Below are 15,503 nucleotides of genomic sequence, written 5' to 3'. Positions count from 1 at the left end.
ACGTGGATTGCTGGAGAAACCGGCAACTGGTCGAGCAGTCTATGAGCTGGAGTCTCAGAACTGGAGCAACTAGTAATTCAGTCCCGGTCCAGGATGCAAAAGCCAGGAAACTATCTGGAAAAACGATGGTGAAGGTCGACTTTGAAGAGCTGAAGGCCTACATTTCAGATGAGAACAGACAGGCTTTCTTCAAGAGAATTTACATACATTCAAGTGGCTTTCTCTTCTTTTATCCAGGCCCTGAACCTATCAGAACCATCCTTGCTTCCTACATTCAGAGCAGGACTTTTCCTTCAATCTGCCATTACACAAACCAATCATCTCATAACACACCCAAAGTCACACAATCGTGGGTGTTTCATGATATAGTCAAATTGACAATCCTGACTAACCATCACACCTACCTTGCTAAGGAGTGGAGGTTACAATGCAAACGAGAGTCTGGTGAATCTTAGTGATATGTAGGTAGGCCTATGGGGTGAAAAGGAAGAAGGGGAGACTTCTTGAAGTGTCCTGAGACTTTATTTGTGCCCATCACTTTTACCTGGACTCTTTTCCATCTTGTGTGAACAGATCTTTTCCTTCCTTTCCTGATCTATGATGAATTTGAGCCACATAGCCTGCATCCAATGAACTCCGGGGTACTGGGTTATTGTGAGAACAAATGGTTTCTTTCTCTGACAACTCTCTCATCAGTCCCAGTCCTGAGCTGCCTTTTTTATTTTGAATGTCCACGGTGGTAGCCAAGGATCCAGTCCAGGAATAATCATAGCATCAGTATCCTTTAACTCACTCTTTAGCCCCATAAGTGACATGCCATTTCCGTGGGTATCACACATACAATGCCATGGGTTGCCGAACTGAGGGCTATTTCAGAAATTGATAAAAGATTCCAGAAATTGATAAGAGAGTTGCTTCTTCCTTTCAAGGACAAGAACTTTATTTCTTGGCCAGTACTCTCTGCTTAACTCCTTCTTTTCTTGAGATGTTGTCTTTCCCAAGATGCACATTAGATTTTCATGCAAATAAGCTACATAACTACAGTCTCAATGCCCCAGTTACATGCCCATACATACCCAAATCCTGGGAGTTGGTAGAGTTTAAGTTTAGGTTGATGATGTGACTACATGTAAGAAGAGTTCCATTCAGGAAGAGAGTAAAAGTTATTTAGTCAGAAATATTTCAAGTTACCAAATACGGACTAGAGGTCTAAACCTGTTGTAAATTTGATGTGACTTTAGTTTCTATAGTCAAGTGTGATGCCCAAATGACATGGTAGCATCATTAAAGTGTTGCTGTGGCATAGAGGGAAGGGTTTGGTAAGAACCATACAACGTTAGGGTCCTTGCTTATGAGAGAAGAGACTGGATCTCAGTAGAGAATTTGGAGAAAGTATAAGATAACCAAGACAGAACACGGACTTGGAAAATAGAGAAATAATAGAGAAAATTACCTAGAATTAACCCTATAGACACACCATTATCAGGCCTCTTCCCAGTGATAGTGGTACCCGGTCACAGCAGGATGTGAAGGGGGAAGATAAAAAATGGGTTAGAAATTCCAGGAATAAAGACTCATGGTAAAGATTCATGGTTCTACTTGTTTAGGCTTAGAACAAATGTGATGGGACATTTTGAGGAAAGATAGTTAGCTTTTTTCTCGGCATATCAAGTTTTAAGGTTTTCTATCACAGAGGAGGTCATCAACAAATGTGGTTTTGAGCCAGATGTGGTGGCCTACGTTTGTAATTCTAGTACCTGGGAGGCTGAGACAGGAGGATCACAGGTTTGTGACCAGCCTCAGTGCTTAGTAGTAAGGCCCTCCACAACTTAGTGAGACCCTGTTTCAAAATAAAATAATAAAATAGGGATGAGAATGTAACTAAGAGCTAAAATGCCTCTGGGTTCCATCCCCAGAAACACACACACACACACATACACACACACACACACACACACACACACACACACACATGCACACATGGACGTACACACATATACACACACAGTAGGTTTTGATTTTGCTAGAGAAGGATAGACTCAGGATTATAACACCCACATACTGATTTTTATTCCCTCCTATCTTTATATCTCCTACAATTTATCCCTTATTTATTTAATTACTTCTTATGTATTCACACAGTAATTCTAAGGATTTTGTACCTGGTAGGTTTTCAGATAATTCGTTTGCCACATCTTTGGGAGTGACCTTGGCATTAATGGGCACTTAATAACACTATCGGATAAGTGAGTGAACTGGAGTGGTATTAAATGACCATACAATCAAGATGAAAATAAAAGCATCAACAAGATGGGGTCATAGAAAAGTCAAAATTAGCAAAAGGGAGGCATATGGATGGCTGGGTCGCAAAAGGTCGGGGAGGTACTGGGGGGGGTGAAAGCATCCTCTCTGTGGGGGGCTCACACCTGAATGTGGGACACACACCTGAAGTTTCCTTAAGATAGGAAAGAGCATAAATTTGAAGTTTTATTCACACTTTCACTAGATGTTTTTCTAGGGTTTTGGGGACAAATAAGTTGTTTATTAAGTAACTCCTCTAATAAACACTAGACCTTATACTACTATTAAAGGTTTGGGGTGTTATATGTAAAAAATAAAGATATGTTAGATTGTAAATTATAAAATAAGATCAGTAGCCTGAACCCTTTAAAATTTTATAATATTTTTAGAATACTATTATCACTTTTCAATGATAGTACACACTGGTAAAGTGTATGTACCATCACTGTGTTTGGGAGGCTGAGACAGGAGGATTGCAGCTTCAAGGACAGTCTCAGCAACTTCATGAGACTTTGTTTCAAAATAAAAAGTGAAAAGAGCTGAGGTGTAGCTCAGAGAAGAATGTCCCTGGGTTCTATCCCCAGTATAAAAATAAATAAATAAATAAATAAATAAATAAATAAATAAGCAAAAATAAAAGAATACAAGTATCTATACTCTCTTGTGTAGCTTACAGACAATGGTAGTAATGTCAGAGAGTGTGGTCAACAGGGCTTTGTAATTTTTTAATTTTTTAATTTTTTTTTGGTGGTATTGGGGGTGGAACCCAGAGGCTTTCTATCTCCAGGCTATACTCCGAGGCCTATTTTATATTTATTTGGAAACAGGGTCTCACTAAGTTGTTGAGAGCCTCACTAAGTAGCTGAGGGTGGCTTTGAACCTATACGATCCTCCTGTCTCAGCCTCTCAAACACTGGAATTACAAGCATGTGCTACCACGCCTGGCTTTTAAAAAAAAAATTTTATTGGTGCACTTTATTCATACATCGAGCTTTGTAATTTTTTTTTTTTTTGGTGGTACTGGGGTTCCTGCCTCCGGGCTACACTCCCAGACCTATTTTATACATTTTTTTGTTTGGAAACAGGGTCTCTTAAGCCGGCGTAGCTGGCCTTGAACCTGCACGATTCTCCTGTCTCCTCCTCCCAAGCACGGAGATTACAAGTGTGCGCCACCACGCCCGGTGTGAGCTTTGTAAATTTTAACCATCATAATTCTTTTTATTTTATTTTATTTTTTTGTGGGTCTGGGAGTGGAACCCATGGGAATTCGACCTCTGAGCTACACCCCCTGCCGTATTTTATTTTGAAACAGGGTCTCACTAAGTTGCGGATGGCCTCACTACATAGCTGAGGCTGTCTGCGAATGGCGATCCTCTGGTCTGAGCCTCCGGAATGCGGGGATTACAAGCTTGTGCCACCACGCCTGGCTCTAACCATCATAATTCTATCTTTAATGCATATGCCGTTGACATGGAAAAGCCCATATACATACAGTGCCTGTGAGCCAGAGGGTGGAGGAGGCTGGCGTCCACCTCCTTAGAACCTTTGAAGGCAATATCATAAGTTCATTGTGTCCAGGAATATTCCATTCTCCTTACTAAATACATCAGGCTCAGCTGTTTTTCTCGAAGAAGCAGCTGAAGGAAGCGCCGGGAGCCGCAGAAATAGAAGCGGAGAAGAGGTGAGCACTGGGGTGGGGCAAGAGGGGCCGGCGACGTGCCACACTGCTTGTGTCACTTGTTTGCTCTCAAATTTTTAGATTAGGTGGTTTATTAAATGAGACTCTTCATAAAGACACCACCAACCCGGTCACTAAAAAAAGACAGAGCAGTTTAAACTTCTTGTAAACCTCATAAGCCGCACACCAACTGGCATCAGGCGATGCCTCTGCTGTCCTTTCTAATTTATTTTATTTTTAAATTTTTGGTACCGGGGCTCTAACCCAGGGGTGTTCTACCTCTGAGTTACACCCCTGCCTTATTTATTTTATTTTATTTTAAGTTGGGGTCTTGCTATGTAGCGAGGATCTTGCTAAGTTGCTGAGGCTGACCTCAAACTGGTTCCTCCTGTCTCAGCCTCCCAAGCACTGATATCAGGTGTGTGCCACCATGCTGGGCTGCCTCTGCTGTCTTTGGATGGTGTGCGGCTTGAGGCCCCCAGGCGCTGGCTGTTCCTGCTACATTCTTGGGTTGAGAGGCTGCGCACCCCCTGACACCCACCGGCCTGGCAGAACCCAGTCTCTGATGGGCTGGGACAGCAAGTGACCCAGCAACAAATAAGGCCAGTGCCCCAGGACTCACTGCCACCCCACACCCGTTGCCAAGCGGCCTGAGGTTGCTTGTGGGAGCCTGCTGTTTGCTAGCATGGGATTAATTAGGGAACAGGATAAACATGTGAGCTGCTTTCGGATACATGGAGGGCAGCCAACTCAGGACAGGCTTCCAGCCCGCCTCCCAGAAATGACTTACCCTCGGGGCCCATGTAAACACGTTCACTCACGTGTGCTCATGGGAACTTCTCCAACTCCACAGAGCCAGCCAAGTCAAGGGAGTTGAAGATACCGGGCATATTTCTGTCTTCAGAATCTCAAACTCTACTATACCCACCTGAAGAAAATAGACTATGTTACAATCTGTGCTGAAAATTGAACAGTGAGTTGACCTGGCGGTACATGTCTATAATCCCAGTGCTTGGGAGGCTGGGACAGGAGGATTGCAGGTTGGAAGCCAGCCTCAGCAGTTTAGTGAAACTCTTTTTGTTTCCAAACAAAAAGTAAAAAGGGCTGAGGGTGCAGGTTGAAGGCAGACTGCCCCTGGGTTCAATCTGAAGCACCACAAACGAACACAACAGTGCTTAAAAGTTGACAGTAAGTTGAATTGGTGGATATATTTCTGCTGAGGACGGTGAATGGAGAAAATCTTTAAATCATTTCCCCTGTAAGAAAACAAAGTCAGAGAGTATATGATATGTTTCAAGATTACCTGACATTGGTGATGATGTTTTGGAAGGCGTGGGGATCTCTGAGATTCTGGTGAAAACAACTGTCTCCCCTGATGATTGCATGCACACCCACACACAGGCACAGAGCTAGAGCCAGAACCTTGGGTGCTATTTCAGGGGATTGCTCTCATTTTGAAAGTCACATGTAGACCTCGTTATGCATTTGGGATAAAGAATTCTTGCCTACCATATCATGGGAAATATCAGGTGGGCTAATAAAATCTGCAACTTTGAGAGGGTTCCCTATGTGCCAGGAATTGTACTATTGTACTAGGTACATGATGGGCATTATTTCTAATTTTCTGAACAATACTGAAAAGTGGCTATCTTTTTGTTTTTCAAATGGGAATATTAAGACTGGGAGAGGTAAATTGATTTGGCAGGAAAAGTGTTTCCTAATGATCAGGAGTCTAGACTCTGGTGTCAGATTACTTTTTTTATTTTTTCCCTCCCTCTTATTGGTTGGAAGATCCAGGCCAAGTTCCTTGTTCCTTTATGTGTCAGTTTCTTCAGTTGTCATTTTACCTCCCATGGAAACTGTATCTCAGGCTCCTAAGATGATCAAATCAGAGAAGATATGCCAAGTGCTTAGAACATTGGCACACCATATCCACTTGCTAAATTTCCTTGCAATGGCTATTGTGGTCAGTGCTCTGAAAGCTAGTAAGCAGAAAAACTGAGAACCAAACTAAGTTCTTTATTATTTTTTAATTTATTGGTACACTGTAATCATGTATCATTGTGAGGTACAGGATGGTAGAGGCATCCACGCACGCCCTTCCCCAGTTCCCACCCATCCCCTCCCCCTCCCTCCTCCAGTTCTGCTTAGAAAACTGACTTTGACATGTACGTGACTGTAAGTCACGAGCATCAGGGTGCTTCCCTCTCCCCACTCTGCCTATCTCCGCAGTTAGGTTTCCTTCTTTATTCATCTAAGGTTTCTTCTCCTTTGTCTAGAGCCCCTCCTATGTTCTATTTTCTCCCTATCTTCCGCATATTAGGGAGAACATCCGACTTTTTGTGACTGACTAATCTCACTTAGTATCATGTTCTCCAGTTCCATCCGTTTACCTGCAAATGACCTAATTTTGTTCTTCTTAATGGCGGAGTAAAATCCCATTGTGTACATATTCCATAGCCAAACTCAGTTTTTTTTTTTGGGGGGGGGCAGGTCTGGAGATGGAACTCAGGGGCATTTGACCTCCGAGCTACACCCCCTGCCCTATTTTTTTTATTCTTTTTTTTTGAAACCGGGTCTCACTGAGTTGCAGAGGGCCTCACTATGTAGCTGAGGCTGTCCACGAACTGTGATCCTCCAGTCTCAGCCTCTCGAATGCTGGGATTACAAGCATGCGCCACCACGCCCGGCTTCCAAACTCAGTTTTGAATGCTGGTGCTAGTATACTTGCTACCTTGCCATACAAGTTTCCAAACCTGCTTTACATTCATTCTATGGCAAACCATGTAAGGTTTCTACATTTTAGTTTCTACATCCATAAGAGGTAGACAATGAGCATTAATAGAACATCCCTCTACTTCTTTGGATGCCTTACAGAAAAGAAGTAGATTTATAAACCGTCAGGCACGATCCATATCCATTGTTGATGATATTATCATCACTGATAATAGCAACGGCTTTGTGTTTTCATTTCTATATTTATCTGCACGGAGCTGCATTTTTATCATGTGTACCTGCCTCCAAATATACCATAGATGATATAAGTCATTGTGGAATGGTCACAGTTCTGAAACAAAAATTCAACAATTTGGGTAACTATTTTTGTGGTAATGGGGATTTAAACCTGGGGGCAAGCTACCTCTGCTACATCCTCAGCCCTATTTTATTATTTTACTTTGAAATAGGGTCTCACTAAAGTGCCAATGATCTCACTAAATTGCTGAGGCTGGCCTCAAACCTGTAATCTTCCTGTCTCATCATCCCAAGTTACCACCATGCCGGGTTTGGGGTAATTTATTCTTTTTTTTTTTCTGAGCTATACCTGCAGCCCCTTTTGTTTTGAAACAGGGTCTTGCTAAGTGACTGAGGGTCTATTAATTTGCCAAGGCTCGCCTCAAACCTGGGATCCTCCTGTCTCAGCCTCCAAATTAGCTACTCCAGTGACCTTAAATAATATTTGACAAAGGTAGGAAGATTAAAAAAAACCCACACAAACTGTTTTTAATTCAAACAAATGTTTGGGAATCACATTTATGTTTATCCAAACATTGAAAGAACACAGCAGTAGCCAACAAGTTCATTATGTTGGCACAGAAACTTCTACTTTTTTTAAACATCAAGTTCATTGTCCTTAGCTGGAATGCATGATTTCAGTTACTTTTCAAAAGGTCAGTTTATTTCTGGTAGTAGTATTTCTGCAATGCTAAGAATCAGAGGCCAAAAGGGGAAAGAGGGCAAGGCCTGTGGAATAGATTATATCCTCGTCTAGCATCCCTCAGGGGACACTTAGACACCAGAGCTTCTCTGTCTTCAAGTGGAGACTTCCACTCTGGAATGGAATTATGAGGCTGCAAGAGTACCATTTAATCAGATTTAGTTTCATCGTGTTTATGGAGTCGAATTCCCTATATATCAATTTGGATCTGCTCTCTCCCAGCTTACGGCTATCAGCTCCTTCCAAAAGTAATCCACAGTACAACATCCATAGGTGTGAGGCAGAGGCCTTAGGGAGACCCTATTCCAAGAAGGAAGGCCCAGCACTGCTCTCCAGCTGTCCAGCCAACAGGGGAAACAAGCCTGCCAAACCCCATTTCAGGAGCCCCCGGGGTGGTAGGTACTCAGCAACTATCTGTTGAAAGAATTAATTTCTGCTAATAAAATGCCAGGTGCGAGAGGAAAAAGGTTTCTAGATTAATCTGTTCTATGGTAGGCGGAGATCAGGTAAGAACCCCTAAAGTTTAGAGGTGTCCTAAAAGCTACCTTGATAGAAATGTAGGAATTTTCTGGGCAGGCTCAGGGTCCCTGAAGCATCCGTGAGGTGTCTAGTGAGGAAGGGAACGCAGCCGAAAGGACACCTAGGGGCAAACATCAGTGCTGTATTAGTTTTGTCTTCTGGAGAGATCTGGGAGGTGTCCCATCAGTAATCTCTTTCTTTTCTTTGTCCACTGGGCATTTCCCATGATCAGAAAATGAGCAGCCTTCTGCCCAAGTAGGCAGAGCGTTTTGCACAGAGCGGTAGCATTTTATGTAGACTGTGGTCTCCTCTCTGCCATGGAAGCCATCCCTTACCCCACCCCTTTTGAGACTGGAGCCCACACCTAACGTCAGCACCCACCATCCATCATGCATCTTCTTTCTGGTTGAAGGGCATGGGGTCCTGGCAGCACTTGCCCCAGCTGAAGAGACATGGGATCGTGACCGTGGAATGCCCAATGACAAAAAGAAACCAGAGACCCAGCGCTGAGCCACCAGGACCTCCAGGAGCATTGAAGTGAACACAGGGAAGGGGTGGCGGGTCAGGATACTGGGCTGGTATCAAATACTTGTGATGCCCTTTGAAGAATTATCTGTGGCCTCCTACAGGGCCACGCTGAAAGGGGAACATTGTGTCCTGGACGATTAGAATCTCCTTTACAGCCTTCCAGGTCTTGGCATCCTGCATCCTGTGCATGCCTATCAAGTTTATAATTATTTATATTTTAGTGCCTGGAATTCCTAACTGGACTGTAAATTCCACAACAGCAGGCACTGCAGCTACCGCTCCTTTGATGTTGCGTTCTCAGCGCGCAGCTTAGCAGTTGCTCAATAAGTAGTCTTGAATGGATTACCGAGGGCTGTGTGGTTGGCACCCTTCCTTTTTTTTGTCTCTGCAGGATACGGAATTAGTAGTTTTGTTGAGATAGATAAGATGCATACAGTCTTGGTTAAAACTTGGATCTTTCTAAGCTCTTTCCCCGAACGAAAGAATATGACAGGCTCTTCCCTCTGCAAGGGAGCTGCTTCCTTTTGAAGTTGTGCCTGCAAGACTTGAAGAGAATCGTGCCCACTCTTCTACCAGAGAACACGATCCTCCCCAGAGCTTCCTTTCTCCCAGGGGCATGGGACTCGGTGTTTTGCGTAGCAGACACTAAGGAAATTCTTGTTGAATTGACTTTTAATGTGCCATATGAGAAAACAAAGGGCAGAACATTTCAGACTTCTCTGAACCAGAGGGAGAAATTTGGGTCAGAAGAATGGAGGAGGATTCTTTACAAGTACACGTTCAGATTTGGGAGATAGTCCTATCTTTGTTTCGTACATAGGGATTCTGCGACGTATGGTGGAATGCCTTGCTCACCTGTGGTCATGGAGTTATTATTTGAAGACTTAAGATTTGCACTCAATTCTTTGAGCTGCTTTCCTGCTCAGAATTTTTCTTTTTCAGGAAGGAGAAGGTAAGCATGCCTGGTTGATGCCTAGAAAGAAGAGACTGAAGGCAGTAGGATCAAGAGCCCAGAGTGTGCACCTTATTAGCCTTGATTTCCTCTTGGCTTTGAAGTTCTCTCCAAAGCTTTGAGCATTTTCTTTATTCATGCACACGCAGATCTGTAGCTCCAGACACTGGCCCAGCTATACCCCCCCACATCTATAATTTCTACAGACAGCTTTGATAGATATCCGTGAGACCACATGGTCCCCCATTCATGCTTTTTTTCTTTCTGTTAAATATTTATAAAGGTTCACAAGCAGAAATAAAAGTCCTTCAGATTCAGAGCCAACTAAAAATAGCCCTTCTCTTCCTTGCCAGGCAATCTGGCACCAATCAAGGCCATCGGAAAGATGCTAGGGAGGAAAGAAGAGGAGCTGATAACCTTTTATCCAGTTTTTTTGGTCATCTCTCTCTGTTTTTAATAAGTCTGTGTGATTGACAGCTTGGGAGGCAACCCAGATGTGTTTGGATTCCTGCTGCTGCTGATAGCTGCTGCGTCTTCATGAATTCTCTGATAAAATGTGTCCATGAGAAGAGCGTCGTGCTAGTGAATTCCCAGAGAACTCAGTTGTCAGGCAAAGGGAAGAATGAATGGGGCGAGGAGCTCATGAGCTCCCTAGCTACCCCCCATAGCTGTTGGGTGGCTTTATGCTTAGCTTTTGGCTATGTCTCTGGGGCTGTTGTTGACTAATCTAAGTGATTATTCATGTTTCTGCTTACTGGCCCCAGGTGAAGAGGCTGGGGTTGAAGGGCAATGAAAGATGGGCACAGAGGTGAATAGACAAGAGAACTAGTCAAGAGGACTTCTGAAACATGAAAAAATAGAATAGTGGCACTTGGAGTAGAAACTTAAAATATGTTTGGATCAAGGAATATAATTCAATTTTATGAGACCCTTCTAAGGGTGTGTTTAAGGACATGCATAGAAGAAATGAGAAATGAAATGACTCTTATTTCAGAAGTGGCTGGAGGCCTCGCCTGCCCCAGGGAAGAGGGCTGCAGGGAGGGCAAGCCCAGGCCTGTTTGATTCCTTCTGATGCTTTTCTAGGTCTCTCTAGTCACCTTGGTTCAAAGTACTTTTTCTTTTACTTCATTGCTCAGGCTTCTTTGGGCAGGGTGAGACTGGATGGAATAGAAAGTATAAGGCACTGATTAAGTTCCAGAAAACTAATAGGCCAAATAAGTCAATCATAAAATGAATATGGGCCAGGAAGATGAAAAGGGAATGAATTGAATTCTACATCATGTGAACTAACCAGAGCTACCAGAGCCGCAGATGGTCATGGTGGTGTGAATCAAAGGGTAGTTGGAGAAAGGCGTCTAGACAAAGTCTCATAGTAATGGAGAACCTCCTTTCTCCCCCATATTTAAACAAAGCAGTCCTCTCTTACCCATAGTTGGCTAGTTGGTTTGTTTGTTTGGGGCACTGGGAATTAAACCCAGAGGCATTCTATCTCCAAGCTATAGCCCAGCCCTACTTTATTTTTTATTTTGAAGCAGAGTCTCACTAAGTTGCTGAAGGTCTTGCTAATTTGTGGAGGCTGCCTCAAACCATGATGTTCTTGTCTCAACCTGGAATTACAGGCACATGCCACCACATCTGGCTCTCACCCATGGTTTTATTTTAGTTGGAACATGGTCCAAAATATTAAATAAAAAATTCAGGAAATTAACAATCCATAAATTTTAAATAATGTCTATTATAGTATGTTACAATAATTGTTCTATATATTAGTAGTATTATCACTTCTTACTATGGCTAATGTATAAACAATTATAGGTATGAATGTGATATTTCATATATTTAGTGCCACCACATCACTGCTACCAGGCATCTACTGGGGGTCTTGGAATGCAATCCCCACAGATACAGGGGAATTAGTCTATCAAGAATGTTAAGAAAGCATGCTTATCATGGGGAACTCAGGGGCACAGCAGAATGAGCAGTGCCCTGGGACTCTGGTTTCCAGTGTACCAGGGCCACCATCTGCTTCCCAAGAAGCTGCCTGCTTTTCCTGAAGTCATTTCATGCCTCTGAATTTGTTTCTAATAGAGTAAGGGAATCAGGCGTGGTGACTCAAGCTTGCAATCCCAGCATTCGGGAGGCTGAGACCGGAGGATGGCAGTTCATAGACAACCTCAGTTACTTAGTGAGGCCCTTTGCAACTCAGGGAGACCCTGTTGTTTCAAAATAAAGAATACAAACTCACCAGTTTATATTGTTTTAAAATTCCTACAGACCATGTACCCCTTTATTTCAGTCTCAGTGGGAGACATCTCTAATCCATTGATATCTCTGTTGGTTTAGGAGAGTTTTGTATTTAAGGATTTTTCAGTTTAAGAGGCCTAAAATGCCAATAGTGGAGTCCAGGATGTGCAGTTCATGTACCTTCCTAGGCTCTCTTAATTCAGCTGTCTGTAGAAGGAAAAGCTCCAAACAGAACCACTCAGCGCTGTGAAACACCCCTGAAGTTATTATACTTTCTGTACCTTTATTTCTTAAGTTTGTGCTCAATCAAGGTAAGGTATGAAGTAGCTCAGAAAGTGGAGAAGTAGGGAGGGCAAGCTCCAAATTGGAGAAGAGAAACAGCTTTGCTGGTCACTTTATTTTTCATGTGCTATGAGGGTAAAATAAGGTAGTCCATGCTTTCTGCAGATCATGGATATTTTTATTAGTAATTAGTCATGGGTAAGCCATTGTTCTCCAAAACATTTTTGAGTGGCCCCAGACATTTTAGCTGCAACATAGGTTCCATCAGGGATTTAGGAGCCTGGTACTGTCATAGCTGAGGTGCGGTCCGTCTAGCCAGCAGCACAGCTATGCCACCCGGCAACTGGCCCTCCAACTTGTGTGGTGGCCAAACCAGCCTCATTCAAGGTGGATATTAATAAAGCAAATAGCTGACACACTTTTCAGGGAACTGTAACGGGCTGCCGTTTGAGTCCTGATCCATCACTGCCTAACCTTTAACATTGGGAAGCTAGGTAGTTATCCTTTCCCCTCTTGGATGCCCCTTCTACTATCCCTGGAAGAAGGATTTTAAGTTTCTTATGGAGAGTCCATGTTGCCTTAATCCTGGCCATTTTGGACAAAGATGGGGTTCCTTCTCATAGATTGACAAATATTGAAATATTAGTCAGATTCGTACAGTTTTCCTCTTCCTACCTTTTTCTTCCTCCTCCTCCTCCTCCTCCTCCTCTTCCTCCTCCTCCTCCTCCTCTTCATCCTTCTTCTTCTTCCCCTCCTCTTCCTTCTTCTTTTTTTCTTCTCCTTCCTCCTCCTCCTCTTCTCCTCCTCCCCCTCCTCCTTCTCCTTCTTCTTCTTGCAGTACTATTTTTTAATTCTTTATTTGAAACAAGGTCTCACTGAGTTTCGAAGGGTCTCACTAAGTAGCTGAGGCTGTCCATGAACAGTGATCCTTGTGTCTCAGCCTCCCTAATGCTGAGATTACAAGCGTGCACCACCAGGCTGGGCTAAAAGCCTTGTTTTTGTTTGTTTGTGTATATGTGTGTGTGGGAGGGGGTTCTGGGGATTGAACTGAGGGGCATTCTACTTCTGAGTTATTTTATTTTTTTTGAATCAGAGCCTCACTAATTTTTGGAGGGCTTCATTCACTTAAGTAGCTGAGGTTGGCCACGAACCTGCGATCTTCCTGTCTCAGCCTCCCAAGTACTGGGATTACAAGTATGTGCTACTCCACCCAGCTGCTTTTTATGCTTGCAAACCTTATCACTTTCAAGACGTTTGTCATTAAAATTGGTTTCAAGTACAAATTTTCAAATTTCATTCCTTGAGTTTGACTCGTTCTTTTTTTAGCTGAATTAATTGCTTTTTAGAGGGTAGAATGTAAAGAAAGTATTTACTACTCATACTACGGTAAGAAAGACAATAGGAATTGAAGGAGGGTAATGAAAGCAGGAGAGAAAAATGAAAAAATGACCCTAGTTAATAGTTCAAAGTTTTGTCTGGTTCTGCGATTCATGGCACCTTCCTATTATCTAGTGGTTTCTTTTCACCCTGAATATAGTCATTTGGGAGCACAAAGAAGAACCTTCACAACGGTTTTCAGTGGGAAAAATGAGAAAGTTGGAAAACGAACTTCAGTAGGAGCCAGGCAAGTGGTTTTATTCCTATTGAGCATTGGTTTTACCCTCAGAAGCATTCATTTCTTTAGCTTCCTCTGAATTATCTGAAGGGAAGAGGAGAAGATATGTGTGATGTTTTTTCCATAGTTCAGTTTGTCCAGAAATTCAAAAGATGGATGTTTTTCGCAACCACAAATTCTTTTAAAAGGCAATAGACAAGAAGTTCATAATTATATCAAATGTTCTTTCCTTCCTTCCTTCCCCTTTTTCTTTTTTTCTCTCTCGTTCTTCTTGATAGAGAAAACATGGTTGAGTGTTGATTTTTGTGTGTTTTTTCTACTCATTTCCTAATTTTAAAATATTACTGTATGTAAGCTGCAAGATTGTTCCAGTGTTTAATGAAAGAAGTAGACCTGAAATTATATCATAAGACACATGAACTATATTAATGAAAGACATCGATTTTGCTATTGTTGGTGGTACTGAAGATGAAGAGAACGTGATGTACAATAAAATCTGTTGGGATATCCCACAATGTTACCCAACTGGGGCCTACCTGACTAGTTCCAGCTCACAAAAACTGCCTGTGTCTTGGTATTGTTTCTCAACATTGCCATAACTATAGGTAAATGTTCACTTAGGTGTAAATGTAAGTTTGTGTTGTCTTCTTGCTGCAGATGGGAAGAGATGGCTATTTGTAATCATTTAAACAACTCTTGTGTCGTAAAGAATGATGAGATCTCTCCCTTTTCCTCCTCCTCTCTCTTAGATTTCTGGGCAATGCAATGATACAACTTTCTTCATGCACCTCTAGGACACAATCACGTTGCTTTCTGATCCCAAGTCTGTTGCTGTAGATATTCACTCGTTCAACGTAAAGTTGTCTGACGCTGAAACTGTGCCGAGTACTATGCAGGTATTAAAGGAGATAGAAAGATGATGAAAATGTCATTCTTGTCCTTAAATTCCTTTCATATCTAACACAGAGAAACAGACGTAAAAGCCACTAAGTCTATTAGAAGGCATTGGGTAGGATATGCTAATTAGGTTGCAAACAAGTCTCTGGGAAAATACAGCTGGAAACATTGGGAATGTTTTATGGGGTGGATGAGAATGGAGGCTATCTAGGAATCTAATTCCTATAGGTAAAATTGGTGCCAGAAATAATCATCATTCTTGGCCCAGAACGATGAAATATGTGACTGTTTTAAATGACATTGTGGTATAAGGGCAGTAAACTTCTCCTGTGAAGGGTCAAGTCATGAATATTGCAGGTTCGTGTATTATCTCTGTTTTTACTATGCAGTTATGCTGTTGTAATATGAAAACAGCCATAGATGAGCATAAGTGGATGAGTATGGCTATGTTTCAGTTCAAGTTTTATTTCTAAAAGTGCCAGAATTGGCATATGGGTTGTAGTTTGCCAACTTGTGGTCTGGGGACTTGGGAGCAATATACCTAGAGTGAGCTGAAGACTGGCTGAATAATGGAAAGTATTGAAATCTGGGCTAAGGCTGGACATGGTGGTGCATGTCTATAATCTCAGTATTTGAGAGGCTGAGATAGAAAGATCACATTTTCGAGGCTACAGTATGGTAATTTAGCAAGACCCTGTTTCAAAAAATAAAAATGAAATAGGGCTGGTGATGTAGCTGAGAGGGCTCAATCTTCAGTACTACACACACCAAA

Source organism: Muscardinus avellanarius, assembly GCF_963383645.1.
Source record: "Muscardinus avellanarius genome assembly, chromosome: 1".
Taxonomy (NCBI): Eukaryota; Metazoa; Chordata; class Mammalia; order Rodentia; family Gliridae; genus Muscardinus; species Muscardinus avellanarius.
This window is presented reverse-complemented; position numbering follows the sequence as displayed.